The sequence below is a fragment of the Mobula hypostoma genome, chromosome 14, assembly GCF_963921235.1.
Source record: "Mobula hypostoma chromosome 14, sMobHyp1.1, whole genome shotgun sequence".
NCBI lineage: Eukaryota > Metazoa > Chordata > Chondrichthyes > Myliobatiformes > Myliobatidae > Mobula > Mobula hypostoma.
The window spans coordinates 21,984,660-22,001,263 of NC_086110.1; the positions used below are offsets into that span (position 1 = coordinate 21,984,660).

A 16,604-nucleotide genomic window follows, 5' to 3' on the forward strand; every position below is an offset into this window, starting at 1 on the left:
ACTCTTGATCCTTCTGATAGCAAATTTATCTGATCCAGTAATTATAGGATATTCCCCTCCTGCCCTGCAACCACACATTGATTTTTCCTCCTCCTTCCTGCCGTGCTCAATGATACCATATTCGTCACGCCTTCTATCCTTGGACAGTCTTTATTATTTACCTTATACCTGTCGACTAGAGAAAACTTCTGCTGATCCTTCTGGGCCCCACTTGCCTTCACTTTACCCTGCAGGCTCGTGGTCACAGCAGCTCCAGTCAGTCTGATTCAGAGGTATGACTATCTCCAGCTGACTCAAAGCTGTTCAGTGCACTCTGGGAGTTTAGAAGTTAGCTTTTCGACTGCAAGCCTATCATCAGGTACTAGATTATTAACATGTTAACTGCTTTAGATCTGAAATGTTCCCAGTTATTAGCTTTGTTGACAACAAGTGATTTGGGTTCTATCTTGGGTTCTATCTTGGGTTCTACCTTTGCCTGATCAACGTTAGATCCCAGACTGTTGTAGCCCAAGGCCACAGTCCCAGCCAACTTCACGGGAGTCAAAATTGACCAATGGATAAATGATGAGAGGTAGTTTCGCTTAGGGTTGGCTTCCTCTAAAGTAAGGTAGGGCAGCACAGTGTCTCTGTGCCTAAGTTGTCTGCCCAAGTCTGAACGCAGGAATTTGAACTTTCTCTCTGTACTTTAATCTAGAGACAAGATCAATACTGCAGACTTTTCTGACAACATTTTAATTAATACTAAATGCAACAGTTTTAAGGTGATGATAGCCAGAAAGCTGAAATTATCAAGGTCCCAGGATGAGGAGCAATAAATAGTTTAGAGAAGTGATGTTATTGGAGATAAGTACATGCAGAACAGTGTAGCACAGGAAAGGGCCTTTGGCCTTTGATGTTGTCTCAAACTAATTAAGCTAATAGCACCTAATTAGGCTAATCCAGGGACGGCGAACCTATGGCACGCACGCCCAAATTGGCATGCACAAAAATTTTGATATACGTGGCATGCACTGCTGCCCTCGATATATTTTTAAACCCCACTCAGAATAAAAACATACTGTACATAATGATTCTTTACTGCCAAATGAATCAGCAAATGATTATAACCCGAGAGCAGTGAGATGTTTTCACAAAAAATGTCTCACGCCGGCTAGATGGTGGTGAGAACACATGACAGCAAGTTAACCTTTCTAAACTGGTTTCCATGACAACTGAGGGTGCACCCAGCATGACTGGTAAAGGGGTGGGTTTTGTCAGTCTGTTTGCAAAATATGTTGGACATCTACTGACAGGCTTTCAGTGTACATTACAGGAAGAGGCTTTGTGGGCAAAAGCATATCTTAAGGAACTTGAAGAAATGATAAAAATTGTAGCCAAGGTAATTAATTTTATTTTTTAAAGAGGTGAAGATTAGCTTTATTTGTCACGTGAACATGAAAACGTACAGTTATATGTCGTCTGTATCAAATCAAATCAGTGAGGATTGAGCTGGGCAGTCTGCAAATGTTGCCAGGTTTCCGATGCCAACATAGCATGTCTGCAACTGACTTACCCAAACCCTTATGTCTCTGTAATGTGGGAGGAAACCTGAGTTGTCACAGGGAGGACATGAAAGCTCCTTACAGGCAGTGGTGGGAATTGAACCTGTATTAGTGAATGCTGGCACTGTAAACCAATGTGCTAACCACTGTGTTACCTTGCCACTTTTTCTGGGCATGCTTTGGAAAAACAAAGGCAATTCCAGAATTTACTGAGTGAGGTGAGTGAAGTGTAAGCAGAACTACTTGTGTATTACATATGTTGGCTCAGTAGAGGTTTTGTTCTTAAACAACTCTTTTTTGTGTTTGGATGAAATCCACCTGTTTTTGGCAAATGTAAAAATTGTCAAGAATTATATCACATCCTGTGGCTTTGTAAATGTATTGTTTTTTTTGCAGATTCCTCCTCACATTTAAATGACTTGAACACCAAATTACAGGGATGTGGTAAAACACTTGATGTTATGTTTGATAATATGAATGCCTTTGATATCAAACTGCGTATATCAGTGTGATGCTGTAAGTAAACGCTAACCACTGTGCTACCTTGCTACTTTTTCCTTTAAGTATTTTCCAAACCTTAAAAAACACATGATAGGTATTGACATTCCTAAACCGATAGATATTGAGAGAAGATTCACTGAGCTCAGGTTAGTTGAAGAAACTGCAAAAATCATAAAATATACAGACAGTGTAAGATCACACAAATTGAGTTTGGAAATGTTGCAGTAGATTGACTTGGATAATTTTGAAATGCAATTGATTGATTTACAAAGTAGCTCAATTTGGAGGCAAAAATTTGTTAACAAGAGCTGAATTAGAAAACTTTGAAAAAGCAGCTGCTTCTTCCACTATCTGCAGAATCATAATAATAAAAGAGATCAGTTAGTGACTGGATCGAAACATACAAATCCAGACACCAAAGTTCTGAAACTCTGGAATTCCATTCCTGAAACTTTTAACTGTTTAATAAACCTAGCAGTGGCAATATTAACAGTATTTTCATTGACATATTCATGTGAGTCATTGTTTTCATGATGAACTTGGTCTGGCAAGCCAGGTCTGTACAAGGCATTGAGGGGAATGGGGAGAGTATGGGAATTTAATATTGAAAGAGAAGAATGGGGGATAAGCTCAAAGGGCCAAATCACCTACTCCTGCTGATTATTTATTTGTGTTGTTACCTCAGGAAGAATGGAGGCTGAAGGAAGACCCAATAAAAGGTTTATGAGATTGATTGGCATAAGACCATAAAACATAGGAGCAGAATTCAGGCATTCAACCTTGATAGTGGCTGAATCAAACCCACTCTCCTGCCTTCTTCCCCTAACCTTTGACAAGAACCTATCAAACTCTGCTTAAATATACCCAAATGACTTGGCCTCCACAGCTATCTGTGGCAACGGATTCCACAGATATTCACCACCCTCTGGCTAAAGAGACATTGACAACCCAATATCTTCTTCCTCAAAGGTCAAGCATTTAAGGTGAGGAGAGGATAAGTTCAAAGGAGATGTTCAGGGCAGGTGTTTTACACAGAGATTGGTGGGTTTCTGGACTGTGGACATCGAGGTAAATACAATAGTAGCATTTAAAAGAGTCTTAGATAGTCAGATGACTATTGCAAAGAATGGATGGATATGGACATTGTGTCGGCAAAAGGAATTGGTTTAGATAGACACAACATTGTGGGCCAAAGAGACTGTTCCTGTTTCTGGGCCTGTACTGCTCTATGTTTTATTTCAGATGTTGTCCAACCAGCAAACTACAATACAACCACAAACAAGAGCAAATCTGCAGATGCTGGAAATCCAAGCAATACACACAAAGTGCTGGAGGAATTCAGCAGGCCAGGCAGCATGTATGGAAAAGAGTATAGTCAATGTTTCAGGTCAAGATGCTTCATCAGGTAGGCCTGAAACGTTGACTATACTCTTTTCCATAGTTGCTGCCTGGCCTGCTGAGTTCCTCCAGCATTCTGTGTGTGTTAACTACAATACAGCCTCCAACTTGTCGTACTCCAGCCTCTTGAGATGAAGGCTGACATTTTATAAGCATTTTACAGTATTTTGGGGTTTTTCTGCTTCTTAGACATACATTTATTTTTGTTACACGTCATTATTTTGCTACTAAGACACAAAATAGTTGTTTAATTCCTTTGCCGTTTCTCTGCTCTCACGTTTGTCTATAAAGGACATACATTTGCTCTCACTGATCTTTTCCTGTTGCTTATCTATGGAAGCTCTCACAGCCTACTGCTCTTTCTGACAACTGTATAAGCCTCTTCATTGGATTTAACAGTATCTTCAATTATTGCTGTCAGTCATGGAGGGAGCACATTTCTGTGTCTCAAGGGCATACATTTTAAATTAATCTGTTTTCCTAAGCAACCAGAGTGAGCTCTCCCCTCATACCTTCATAGTTTCCTTAGTTTAGATTCAAGACCGAGATTCAGATTGAACTACATCACATCTGAACAGTGTGTATTCAATCACATTATAGTATTTTTTCCTAAAAACCCTGTTTACAACATAATGATCAAATAACCATTTCTTATTACTCAAATCAAGATCTTTCCCCAAGCTGAGCCCCTAATATTTGATCTTGAAAACCATTTTACATACATTTCATGAATTCATCCTTCACCTTTATAACTGTTGATTTGATTTCTTCAGTTGAAATGTATGTAGTGTTTTGACATTATCCTATTAAATAGCACGAGCCTGTTAAATATTGGTGCTCAGGGGGATCTGCATATTAAAAAAAAAACATGAAGTTGTCATGCAGAAAAAATACTGGTCTTTACTGCAAGGAAGTGGAGTACAGGAGTAACTAAGCCTTGCAACATTTGTACTGTGGTCTGGTAAGGTCACAACTGGAGTATAGTGTGTAGGTTTTAGCTTATTTAAGAGGGAATATAATTGCCATAGATACAATGCAGTTAATGTTTACTCAAGTGATTCTTGGGGTGAGGGAATTGTCTACTGCAGAAGATTGAATAGAATAGGACTTTCCTTTGGAGTTGAGAAGATCACTTTCTCAAACAGATGTACAGTATTATGCAAAAGTCTTAGATCTCCCCCGTCCCCCTCTCTCTTTCTCTCCCCCTCTCTTCCACTCTTTCTCTCTTCCTCCCCCCCTCTCCCCACATTACAGTATATCATGTCTTTCCAGTTACCAAACAACATAACACATAATACTGTACTACTGAGCTAATACAAAGCTAAATACTCTTATTTCTGCTTCCCCACCACCTTCCTATTTCAATCAATATGTAGTAGTGTGCAAAAGTCTTAGGCACCCAAGCTATATACGTATGTGTGCCTAAAACCTTTGCTCAGTACTGTAATTCTGAGGGACCTCTCTGGGGAGATCCTGAGAGAACATCTTCCCTTGTGGAGAGATTCAGAAGGGGGGCCACTATCAAGATAAGGAGTCATCCATTTAAAATGAAAGGAAAATGTATAGGTATTTGGACAGCAGGTGAAGCAAAGGTATGCATCAAAGCATAATATCAGGTCAGCCATGACGTGAATTATGGAGCAGGTCTGGGAAGCAGTAAGTCCTCCTCCTGTTCCTATTTCAAATAGTCATAGTCATACTTTATTGATCCCGAGGGAAATTGGTTTTCGTTATAGTTGCGTCATAAATAATTAAATAGTAATAAAACCATAAATAATTAAATAGTAATATGTAAATTATGCCAGGAAATAAGTCCAGGACCGGCCTATTGGCTCAGGGTGTCTGACCCTCCAAGGCAGGAGTTGTAAAGTTTGATGGCCACAGGCAGGAATGACTTCCTATGACACTCTGTGTTGCATCTCGGTGGAATGAGTCTCTGGCTGAATGTACTCCTGTGCCCAACCAGTACATTATGTAGTGGATGGGAGACGTTGTCCAAGATGGCATGCAACTTGGACAGCATCCTCTTTTCAGACACCACCGTGAGAGAGTCCAGTTCCATCCCCACAACATCACTGGCCATACGAATGAGTTTGTTGATTCTGTTGGTGTCTGCTACCCTCAGCCTGCTGCCCCAGCACACAACAGCAAACATGATAGCACTGGCCACCACAGACTTGTAGAACATCCTCAGCATCGTCTGACAGATGTTAAAGGACCTCAGTCTTCTCAGGAAATAGAGACGGCTCTGACCCTTCTTGTAGACAGCCTCAGTGTTCTTTGACCAGTCCAGTTTATTGTCAATTCGTATCCCCAGATATTTGTAATCCTCCACCACGTCCACACTGACCCCCTGGATGGAAATAGGGATCACCGGTACCTTAGCTCTCCTCAGGTCTACCACCAGCTCCTTAGTCTTTTTCACATTTAAGCTGCAGATAATTCTGCTCACACCATGTGACAAAGTTTCCTACCGTAGCCCTGTACTCAGCCTCATCTCCCTTGTTGATGCATCCAACTATGGCAGAGTCATCAGAAAACTTCTGAAGATGACAAGACTCTGTGCAGTAGTTGAAGTCCGAGGTGTAAATGGTGAAGAGAAAGGGAGACAAGACAGTCCCCTGTGGAGCCCCAGTGCTGCTGATCACTCTGTCGGACACACAGTGTTGCAAGCACACGTACTGTGGTCTGCCAGTCAGGTAATCAATAATCCCTGACACCAGGAAAGCATCCACCTGCATTGCTGTCAGCTTCTCCCCCAGCAGAGCAGGGCGGATGGTGTTGAATGCACTGGAGAAGTCAAAAAACATGACCCTCACCGTGCTCGCTGGCTTGTCCAGGTGGGCGTAGACACGGTTCAGCAGGTAGATGATGGCGTCCTCAACTCCTAGTCGGAGCTGGTAAGCGAACTGGAGGGGATCTAAGTGAGGCCTGACCATAGGCCGGAGCAGCTCCAGAACAAGTCTGTCCAGGGTCTTCATGATGTGGGAGGTCAATGCCACTGGTCTGTAGTCATTGAGGCCGCTGGGGTGCGGCGTCTTCAGCACAGGGACGAGGCAGGACGTCTTCCACAGCACAGGAACCCTGTGGTTCAATCTGCATTCAAACTGCAGATTGAAATGTAGTTCAATCCGCAGTTTGACTTCATTCCATGCTTGGAATCAGTGATTGACCCCGTTTAGGTGGTATGGGTTCCTTTCAACTGGTCTGCAGGACTCTTGGCTTTATAGGGTGATAACGGTGGCACTTGGGTTCAGTCCTTACCTAGGTGTGTCTCTGTGCAGTTTGTATGTTCTCTCTGTGACAATATGGATTGCCTTTGGGTGCTTTGATGTCCTCCCACACCCCAAAGATATGAAGGTTGGTGTGTTAATATGTTACTGTAAATTGCTCCTTTTGTATAGTTGAGTCTAGAATCTGGTGGGAATCAAAGGGAAATGAGGCAGGAATAAAATTGACTTGGGGTACAATTAGTGCAAACATGGTTGCTTGACAATCAGTATGGACTTGGTGGCGAGAGGGCCTGTTTCCATGGTGTATCTCGTTATGATTCCATGAAATTAGAACATAGAACAGAACAGGCCCTTCAGTTCACCTTGCTGTCCCAACCCTTTAATCTACTCTAAGATCAATCAACCCATTCCTTCACACATAGTCCCCCATTCTTCTTTTTTCCATACGCCTATCTAAGAGTCTCTTAAATGTCCCTAATGTATCTACCTTTACAACCAACCCTGGCAACACATTTCATGCACTCTCCATTCTGTGTATAAAAAAAACTTGCCTCTGACAGGGTCCCCCTATACTTTCCTCCTCAAAGTTATGCCCCTCGTATTAGCCCAGGCTCAGTCAACCTCTCCTCATAAAACATGCTCTCTAGTCCAGGCAGCATCCTGTTAAATCTCCTTTGCATATTCCCTTGAGCTTCCACATACACTCAGTGGCCAATTTATTAGATACACATGTACACCTGGTTAATGCAATTATCTAATCAGCCAATCGTGGCAGTTACTCAATGCATAAGAGCATGTAGACATAGTCAAGAGGTTCAATTATTGTTCAAACCAAACATCAAGATGAGGAAAAATATGATCTAAGTGACCTTGACTGTGGAATGATTGCTGGTGCCAGATGGGGTGGTTTGAGTATCTCAGAAACTGCTGATCTCCTGGGATTTGCACAACAGTCTCTAGAGTTTACAGAGAATGGTGCGAAAAACAAAAGCATGATCCAGTGAGCGACAGTTCTGTGGGCCAAAACGCCTTGTTAATTAGAAAGTTCAGAGAATGCCTGGCTGGTTCAAACTAACAGGAAGGCGACAGTAACTCAGATCACCACACATTACAACAGTGGTATATAGAAGAGCATCTCTCACTCGCAATGTGTCAAACCTTGAAGAGGATGGGCTACGGCAGCAGAAGACCACTAACACACACTCAGGGGCCACTTTATTAGGTACAGGAGAAACTGTACACGGTACTCCAAGTTGGATAAACTTGCACAAATAGGGTAGAGATTGTATCAGCTCCTCTTGAGGAATTGGATCTTTGCATGAGAAGCATGGACACAATCCTACGGCATCTTCTATACTTGTGTTTCACTGAACTTTTGTTATAGCAGTCAGTCTGTACAAGCCTATTTTCGGTCATTAAAACTGAATTATATTGCTATGTTGCTAAAGGCTCATTCTGCTCTGTCCTAAATGATGCTTATTTAAGGTGAGCTTTTCTCTGTGGCAACATTCTACCTGGTCTTTTAGTACAGAGATGAGGAATTTCTTTAGCCAGAGGGTAGTGAATCTGCGGAATTCATTGCCCTAGACGGCTATGGAGGCCAAGTCACTGGGAATATTTAAAGAAGAGAGCATAAGACCATAAGATATAGGAGCAGAAGTAGGCCATTTGGCCCATCAAGTCTTCTCCGCCATTCAGTTATTGGCTGATCCAATTCTTCCAGTCATTCCCACTCCCCTGCCTTTTCCCCATACCCTTTAATGCCTCGTCTAATCAAGAACCTATCTATCTCTGCCTTAAATGCACCCAATGACTTGGCCTCCACAGCTGCCCGTGTCAACAAATTCCACAGATTTACCACCCTCTGACTAAAGTAATTTCTCCACATCTCTGTTCTAAATCAGTCCTTCAATCCTGAAGTCGTGCCCTCTTGTCCTAGATTCCACTACCATGGGAAATAACTTTGCCATATCTAACCTGTTCAGGCCTTTTAACATTTGGAATGTTTCTATGAGATCCTCTCTCATTTTCCTAAACTCCATGGAATACAGCCCAAGAACAGCCAGACGTTCCTCATATGGTAACCCTTTCATATCTGGAATCATTCTTTTGAATCTTCTCTGAACCCTCTCCAGTGCCAGTACATCCTTTCTAAAGTAAGGAGCCCAAAACTGCATACAATACTCCAAGTGTGATTCCACGAGCACCTTAGAAAGTCTCAACATCCATCACATCCCTGCTGTTATATTCTATACCTCTAGAAATGAATGCCAACATTGCATTTGCCTTCTTCACCACTGACTCAACCTAGAGGTTAACCTTTGGGGTGTCCTGCACAAGGGCTCCCAAGTTGATAGGTTCTTGATAGTAAGGGTGTCAAAGGTTGTGGGGAGAAGGCAGGAGAAAGGGGTTGAGAGGGGTAATAAATCAGTCATGATGGAATGGTGGAGCAAACTCCTTGGGCCAGATAGCCTAATTCTGCTCCTATGTCTCATGGTTTTAGCATTATTGGAGCAGACCAATGCAAGTTCTTCAAAGTCTCTCATGTTTTAACTTGCTAACTGTTTATGTTCAACATAATATTTAAAACTTGTTTTGCTTTAAGCTGTAAACTGTTATTGAAATGAAATACAGTATCTTGTAGTTGATTGTGTTACTGCATTGGAGGATTGCTTTTGCATCTTATATATTGACCAGCAGTTAAACATTCTCCAAGTCATTATATTTTATCTCTTTTATAATTTATAGAAAGACTGCTTTTCTCATCAACTTCTCATCAGTAAATGCTTTGAATAATACCTTTCTGCAAGTGTGTGTTTCAGTACTATAGTTAAAAGATTTTGATAAATGTGCTCACATTTCTACCAAAATGAAAGTTACTTGGATAGAGATTTTTTAAAAATGTTCTCTGACAACTCACTTTTGGAATAGTTGCTTATTTACTAAACATCATCTTATTTCTTCATCTTAACTTCTCTTATTAAATTAATCTCTAGCAGGAGCAGTGGGAGATTGGGGTGGCGATGGGTAGGGGCTGGCTGCTGGTGGGTGGGGGGGGCGGTGGGGGTGTGTAGTGGGGGTTGCTGGGTTGTGAGTGGAAGATGGGGTCCCAACAACTAAAGTCCAACCTCTGAAAATGGGTATCTGGCTGCAAATCCTCCAACACCACCAAGTATTTGGGTAAGAAGACTGTCAAGACCTTTCATCTTCACACAGGTACTAGCATTGGTCTGTATAATGAAGTCTTGCTCTTTCCCTGGTCCTCCTCTTCCACCTTGTGTGCTGATGAAACAACCTCAGACTCTTTTTGGCCTTATGTGACTATACTTTTTCATGCCCTTTCTTTGCTTTCTAATTATCCTATTAATTTCACTGTTACACTTTATCTATTCCCCGAGACATTCTGCAGAATAAATTAAATTTTCAAAATCTGACAAACTTAATGAACATTTCGTTCCCATAATGAATTGTAACTGAATAATAATAGTGGATCTTGGTTAATTGGTCCATTTTATTAATCAGGGCAGCCACTTTTGTTCAAGAAGAACAAAAACTAATGGAGAAAATAGCAGGATTCCCTTTGTTTATTTGGGACACTGTGCCACATAGTTGGGACAGGAGAATGTTACCGAACGGTTTCTAACTAGTGACAGACACCACACCATGCTTAGAGCAAACAGTTTTAAATAGTGTCAGTTGCATGTGTTTGTGTTCAAAAAGCAGTGATTTTTGTCACTGATAGTTGGCACAAAATAAGCAGTAAGACAATTTAGAATTGCTTTGCTCACTGCGGTTTCAAGCATTCAGGTTTGGAAACGCCAGAAACAAATGGCAGTGAAAACAAAACAATTTCACTATTTTAACAAAATAGGAACTACACTACAAAGAATTTGAAGGTATCGATAATCATCTTGAATGTTACGATGAAAATGAAGATTCAGAGGATACAATCGCCAAAAGCATCGTATGAAGGCAGTCCATTATCTGCACTAATTTTGTTCATTTACAGTCAATCAAAAGAACCCGGCAGTATGTTGATTGTCTGTCTTATTCGACAATAACAGTGAAACAGGTGCAGGAGAGCTTTTAAAGTGGAAAAGCTGTTGCACTGGTTGGTTCCATTCTCCCAACCTTGAAAGTCTGCCTCCAGTGGTTTCAGTAGGCGAAGCAGACTGCCATCTTCCTTAGTTGCAAATGACTTCTTCTATGCCTCATCTTGCCTTTCAGTCTCCACAAAGCTTTGCAGAACCGCCTTCTTGGCCATTGGATCTTAGGGTTGATCTCCGTTGAAGATTACTTCACATGCTAAGACAGGCATGTCCCTATCTCACAGGGGTATGAGGCCTGCCGGCTACCCTCACCTGGTTTAGCCCAGATGTCAAAGTGGTGTACTGGGGCATGGCCACTATCACATGCAAACAACTACTTGGAGCCACAATGTGTCCCAATTAACCATCAGAGCTGAGTGTCCAGTGGGGATCAAAGGTGAGTGAGCTGCCTCAGAGTGGACATGACAAGTCCCTTCATCAGAGGTGCTTCCCCTCCCCTGGACACCCCATGCACAGCACACGCTGGATGAATTCCTCTGTCAATGACTACTAGGAACTAATACACAGTTTTACAGTACTGTAGTGGCATTGGTAGTGTTCTAATTTGTTCTGCATTTAGTGTACATACATAATTTGTTACTCAGTTAAATTGTAATTTGTCTTTTTTCAGAATCAGGTTTATTATCACTGGCATGTATTGTGAAATTTGTTAATTTAGCAGCAGTGGTACAGTGCCAATACAAGATAATGTAGAAAGAAAAAAATGAGTAAATCAATTACAGTAAGTATATAATATGTATATTGAATAGATTAAAAATGGTGCAGAAACAGAAATAATATCTATTTTTTAAAAAGTGATGTAGTGTATTCATGGGTTCAATGTCCATTTAGGAATTGGATGGTAGAGGGGAAGAAGCTGTTCCTGAATCACTGAGAGTGTGCCTTCAGGCTTCTGTACCTCCTTCCTGATGATAACAGTGAGAAAAGGGCATGCCCTGGGTGATGGGGGTCCTTAATAATGGATATTGCCTTTTTGGGGCAGTGCTCCTTGAAGATGTCTTGGATATTACAGAAGTTAGTACCCAAGATGGAGCTGACTAATTTTCCACTTTTGTGTAGCTTCCCTCAGGCCTGTGCAGTAGCCCTCCCCCCCATACCAGACAGTGACATAGTCTGTTAGAATGCTCTCCATGGTACTTCTGTAGAAGTTATTGAGTGTTTTAATTGACAAACCAAATCCCTTCAAACTCGAAAGGAAATATAGCAGCTACCTTGCCGTCTTTATAGCTGTATCAGTATGTTGAGACCAGGTTAGATCTTCAGAGGTCTTTGCACCCACTTCTGATCCCTCGGCTTACCCTTCCTGAAGTACACTATCAGCTGTTTTGTCTTACTGAAACTTAGTGCGAGATTGTTGCTGCCACACCACTCAGCTAGCTGGTATATCTCACTCCTGCACGCCCTCTCATCTCCATCTAAGATTCTACCAGCAATGGTTGTATCATCAAATTTAGAGATGGTATTTGAGTTATAAATAGCTACACAGTCATGGGTATAGAGGGAGTAGAGCAGTGGGCTAAGCACACACCGAAGGTGCACCAGTCTTGATTGTCAGCGAGGAGGAGATATTATCACCAATCTGCACAGATTGTGGTCTTCCAGTTAGGAAGTCGAGGATACAAATGCAGAGGGAGGTATAGAGCCCCCCCCCCATTTTTTAAATATACCTTTTAAGTTATTTCCATGAAACTTCAGCTAATTGGTGCAACTGCTTAGTTGGGCCAAAATGTACTGTTTCCAATTAACCAGAATCCACTCTCTGCATATTTCAGCCTGTGTTTTAACTATTTTCGCGAAATTTTCCTGAGTCAAAAACTAGAAATTATATCATGTAACCACACACATTTGATCCATTACATCTTTTATTTACAATGATACAGAGGAAGGTCATTCTGCTGAATTCATTGTAGGTCCCAGTGAACAGTCCTGTTTCCCCCTCTGTTCCCTGCCTTTACTCTTTCACACACAATCATCAAATTCCCCTTTGACTTTTGTTTGTCATTAACAAAGGGGGTTTCACAGAAGGCACAGGTGTAACATGGCAGAAAACCAGAATGTCCAGAGGTGGCCCACACCAGCACAGTGAGTCAATGCAAGCTGAACCCGCAGCTGAGAGACAGCAGCACTAACTGGAGAAGATTGCAAGCACGAGCTGCCTCAAGGAAAAGACCAGAGACGGGGCACGGGGCCATGATCAGCTATTTCTCGCTGATCAAAGCGTTGAGGAAGGTTGAAACATCAAGGCGGATGCGGAGGATGCCGCTGGTCGTGGTCGCTCTATGCAGAAGGACTGAGGTTGAGTGGTTGCTCTCCTCCATGTTGACGGAGGATGTTTTCAAAATTGTGAGATTTATGTGATTATTGCGGTGGGCAGTAGTTTATATTGGTCTCCTTCAGTTTTCTGTGTTTTCTTTTAGTTTTTTTTGGGGGGGTGGGGTTTGGAGGTATTATGTTCTAGCTGCTGTTTTTCAGGTGGGCCATCTGTTAGTTTTTGTGTGAGAGAGGGGTTGAGGGGTTTGAGGTTTTGTTTCTTTTTCATATGGGGGGAAGGACTGATGTCTTTCAATGACTACTATGGTTTTTCTGTATTTCATGGTTATCTGGAGAAGACAAATCTCAGAGTTGTATTCTGAATCCATACTTTGATACTAAAATGAATCTGTGCACCACTGTGCCCTCATTTTGATTGTTTCATTCATAAGTGAGTACAGTATATTGTGAAGTACACTTTATAATGCATAGCCAACATAGAACCCTATTTGTGGGAAAAAAATTTGATTCAGCTCTAGCTCCCCCCCCCCAGTAATTACTGGTCAAAACAGAAAATTTCAAGTGTGAGCTATAATTTACTTCTGTTTTCTGATAGCTGAATTAGCTACTGGCCTGTATAAATTCAGTCTTGAAATGGGCTTCACAGAGACATGAGGCATTGCAGCTGCTGGAAATCTAGATCAACACAACACACAAACTACTGGAGCAACTCAGTAGCTCAGACATTATCTACGGAGTGAAATAAACAGTCAGTGTTTCAGGCCGAGGCCGTTCATCAGGATAACAGGGTAGGGGAAGGAAGAAGAGCACAATGCAAAGGTAACAGGTGAGAGGGGAGAGGGTGTAAAAGGGAATAGCTTGAGAAGCTGGGAGGAGATAGGTCAGGGAGATAAAGGTCTGAAGAAGGAATATTAACAGGAGAGGGGGATGGTAGGCCATGGAATAAAGAGAGGGACGTGGGGACCCAGAGGGAGGATGGTGAATGTGTGGGTAGGTCTTGAGGGCAGGAAACAGAAGGGCTAATGGGGTGACATAAATATAGGGTGGGGGTGGAAAATGGAGGAGAGTGATTACTGGAAGCTAGAGAAATCAATGTGGATGTCCAGGCTAAATTAGTCTATGCAGTAGTCACCCATATTAGGTATTACTAAGGACATGAAAGTAAGAAATATTGATAACCAGTTTACAGTACCTCAAGGTGAAAGGTCAATTAAAATTTAGCTCAGATTGGCTTTGTCAAATCTGAATTTTAATATAGTCGTTCATCTCCTTTAGGCTAAAGTCTAATTTATTATAAAATATATCCATCTCTGTATGAGAAGATAGCTTAAAGGAAATACAAATACACTTAATAATTCTAAAGAAAATCAGATAAATCATTTTAAAGAGGTAGCAGAGTTTTTAGTACACTCACTAAAGAATTCAGACAGTTCTGCAAAGTGTAATGTCTATTACTTTGTCTGTGTTAATTCAGTTTTTCATTAGTTCCAATGGGCAATTGTCAGATAAATCATTCCCGAGTTGCTTCCTTAATAGTTCCATCTCAGTATTGATGGCATTGCCAGTATCATAGATCACAAGTGGAAGAAAGGTTACCTATTCTCATAGGAGCTATTTTCATTCTATAAATTATAAAGGAGAGGGAGTACTGTTCACAATTTTTTTAGACATTCCAGAATGCTTTGAATGAATTATCAGTGAATCTCTTGAGTTCCTGTTTTACTTTACCACTGAGATTTATCCATGTGGTATTGAAGATACACACCTTTTATATAAACAAGAATAAATAATTTTAGAACTTTAATAGTAAGGAGTTGCAATTTTATCTATTTATCTATCTATATACTTATTTATTTATTTGGCGATGCAATGCTTAGTAGGCCCTTCCAGTCCTTCAAGACATGCTGCCCCAGGAACGCTACGACCCCAATTAACCCTAAACTAATCACAAGACAATTCACAATGACCAGTTAACCTACCCAGTACGTCTTTGGAGCACCCAGGGAAAACCCATGCAATCCACAGGGAGGATGTACAGACACTCCTTACAGAGGAGCACTGGAACTGGAATTGAACTCTGAACTCTGGAAAACACTGCGAGCTGTAATAGTGTTGTGCTAACCACTGCACTACTATGGCGCCCAGCTATAAACCAAGAGGCTTGTTTTCTTACATTATGTTTAGTAATGATTTGTTTATCCATTTTCAAATATACCATTAAGATTATAATTCACTGATGAAGATAATAAATTATAACTTTTTTAAGCATGGCAACCCTCTTATTCTGAAATGCCTCCATTATTAATGCACTGTGCCTGCAGTTTGTACCAGACACAGATTGACTTGTAGTTTCATACCTAGATGTTCTGACAGCACCTCACAAACTGGAACTGCTGTCACAAAGGAGAATGTAGTCAGCAGGGGCATGGGAAACCATCTCATACAGGTTCCTCTCTAAACTCCACACCTTTCTAACTTGGAAATAGAACACAGCACAATAGAGGCCCTTTGCCCACAATGTTGTGCCAACCCATACAAATCTACTCCACAATTAATCTTATTCTTTCTTCCTACTCACCCCATAGCCCTCCATTTTTCTTACATCTATGAGCCTATCTTAGATGTCCCAACTGTGCCAGTCTCTACCACGAGCCCTGGCAGAGTATTCCAGGCATCCAACACTCTGTGTGTAAAACAAAAAACAACCTACCTCTGACATCTCCCATAGACTTCACTCACTTTAAAATGATGTCCTCCGGTACTGGACATTGCCACTCTGGGTGAAAAAGGTGATAGCTGTCCACTCTTTGTCTCTTGTAATTTTGTACTCTATCAAATTGTCTTTCATCCCCGTCGCTCCAAGGAGAAAAGCCCTACCACACTTAACCTTTCCCCATAAAACATGTTCTTTAATCCAGGCAGCATTGTAGTAAACTTCTCTGCACCCTCTCTAAAGTTTCCACATCCTATAATGAGGTGGCAAGAACGGAACACAATATTCTCCATGTGTTTCAACTGGAGTTTTATAAAGCTGCAACATTACCATAAGACCATAAGATATAGGAGTGGAATTAGGCCATTTGGCCCATCAAGTCTGCTCTGCCATTTCAATTTTCCTCTCAGCCCCAATCTCCTGCCTTCTCCCCGTATCCCTTTCTGCCCTGACCAATCAAGAATCTATGAACCTCTGTCTAAAATATGCATACAGACAGCCTCCACAGCTGCCTGTGGCAAAGAATTCCACAAATTCACCACTCTGGCTAAAGAAATTCCTCATCATCTCCATTCTAAAAAGATGCCCCCTCCATTCTGTTGCTGTGCCCTCTGGTCTTACACTCTCCCACCACAGGAAGGAGAGTCTATCTACCTTCAGACCTTTCAATTTCCCAAGAACCTTCTTTCTAATTACGGTAACTTCACACATTTCATGGCCCCTGACACCTGGAAATTCCACCATACTGCTAGTGCCTTTCACAATGAAGACAGATGCAAAATACTAGTTTAGTTCATCTACTATTTTGTTGTCCCCATTGTTCCCTCTCCACAATTGT

At 41.5% G+C, this 16,604-nt stretch overlaps 1 long non-coding RNA gene across 1 annotated transcript in view; it reads left to right on the top strand.

Annotated features, from left to right (window-relative positions):
• Positions 1 to 1,289: 1,289 nt before the first annotated feature.
• Positions 1,290 to 16,604, top strand: part of LOC134356144 (uncharacterized) — a 44,586-nt gene continuing 29,271 nt past the window's right edge. Inside the window, exons 1-2 of the long non-coding RNA XR_010020289.1 lie at positions 1,290 to 1,378; positions 1,938 to 2,057. This is a non-coding gene — a long non-coding RNA (uncharacterized LOC134356144). The remainder of the gene's footprint in view (positions 1,379 to 1,937; positions 2,058 to 16,604) is intronic.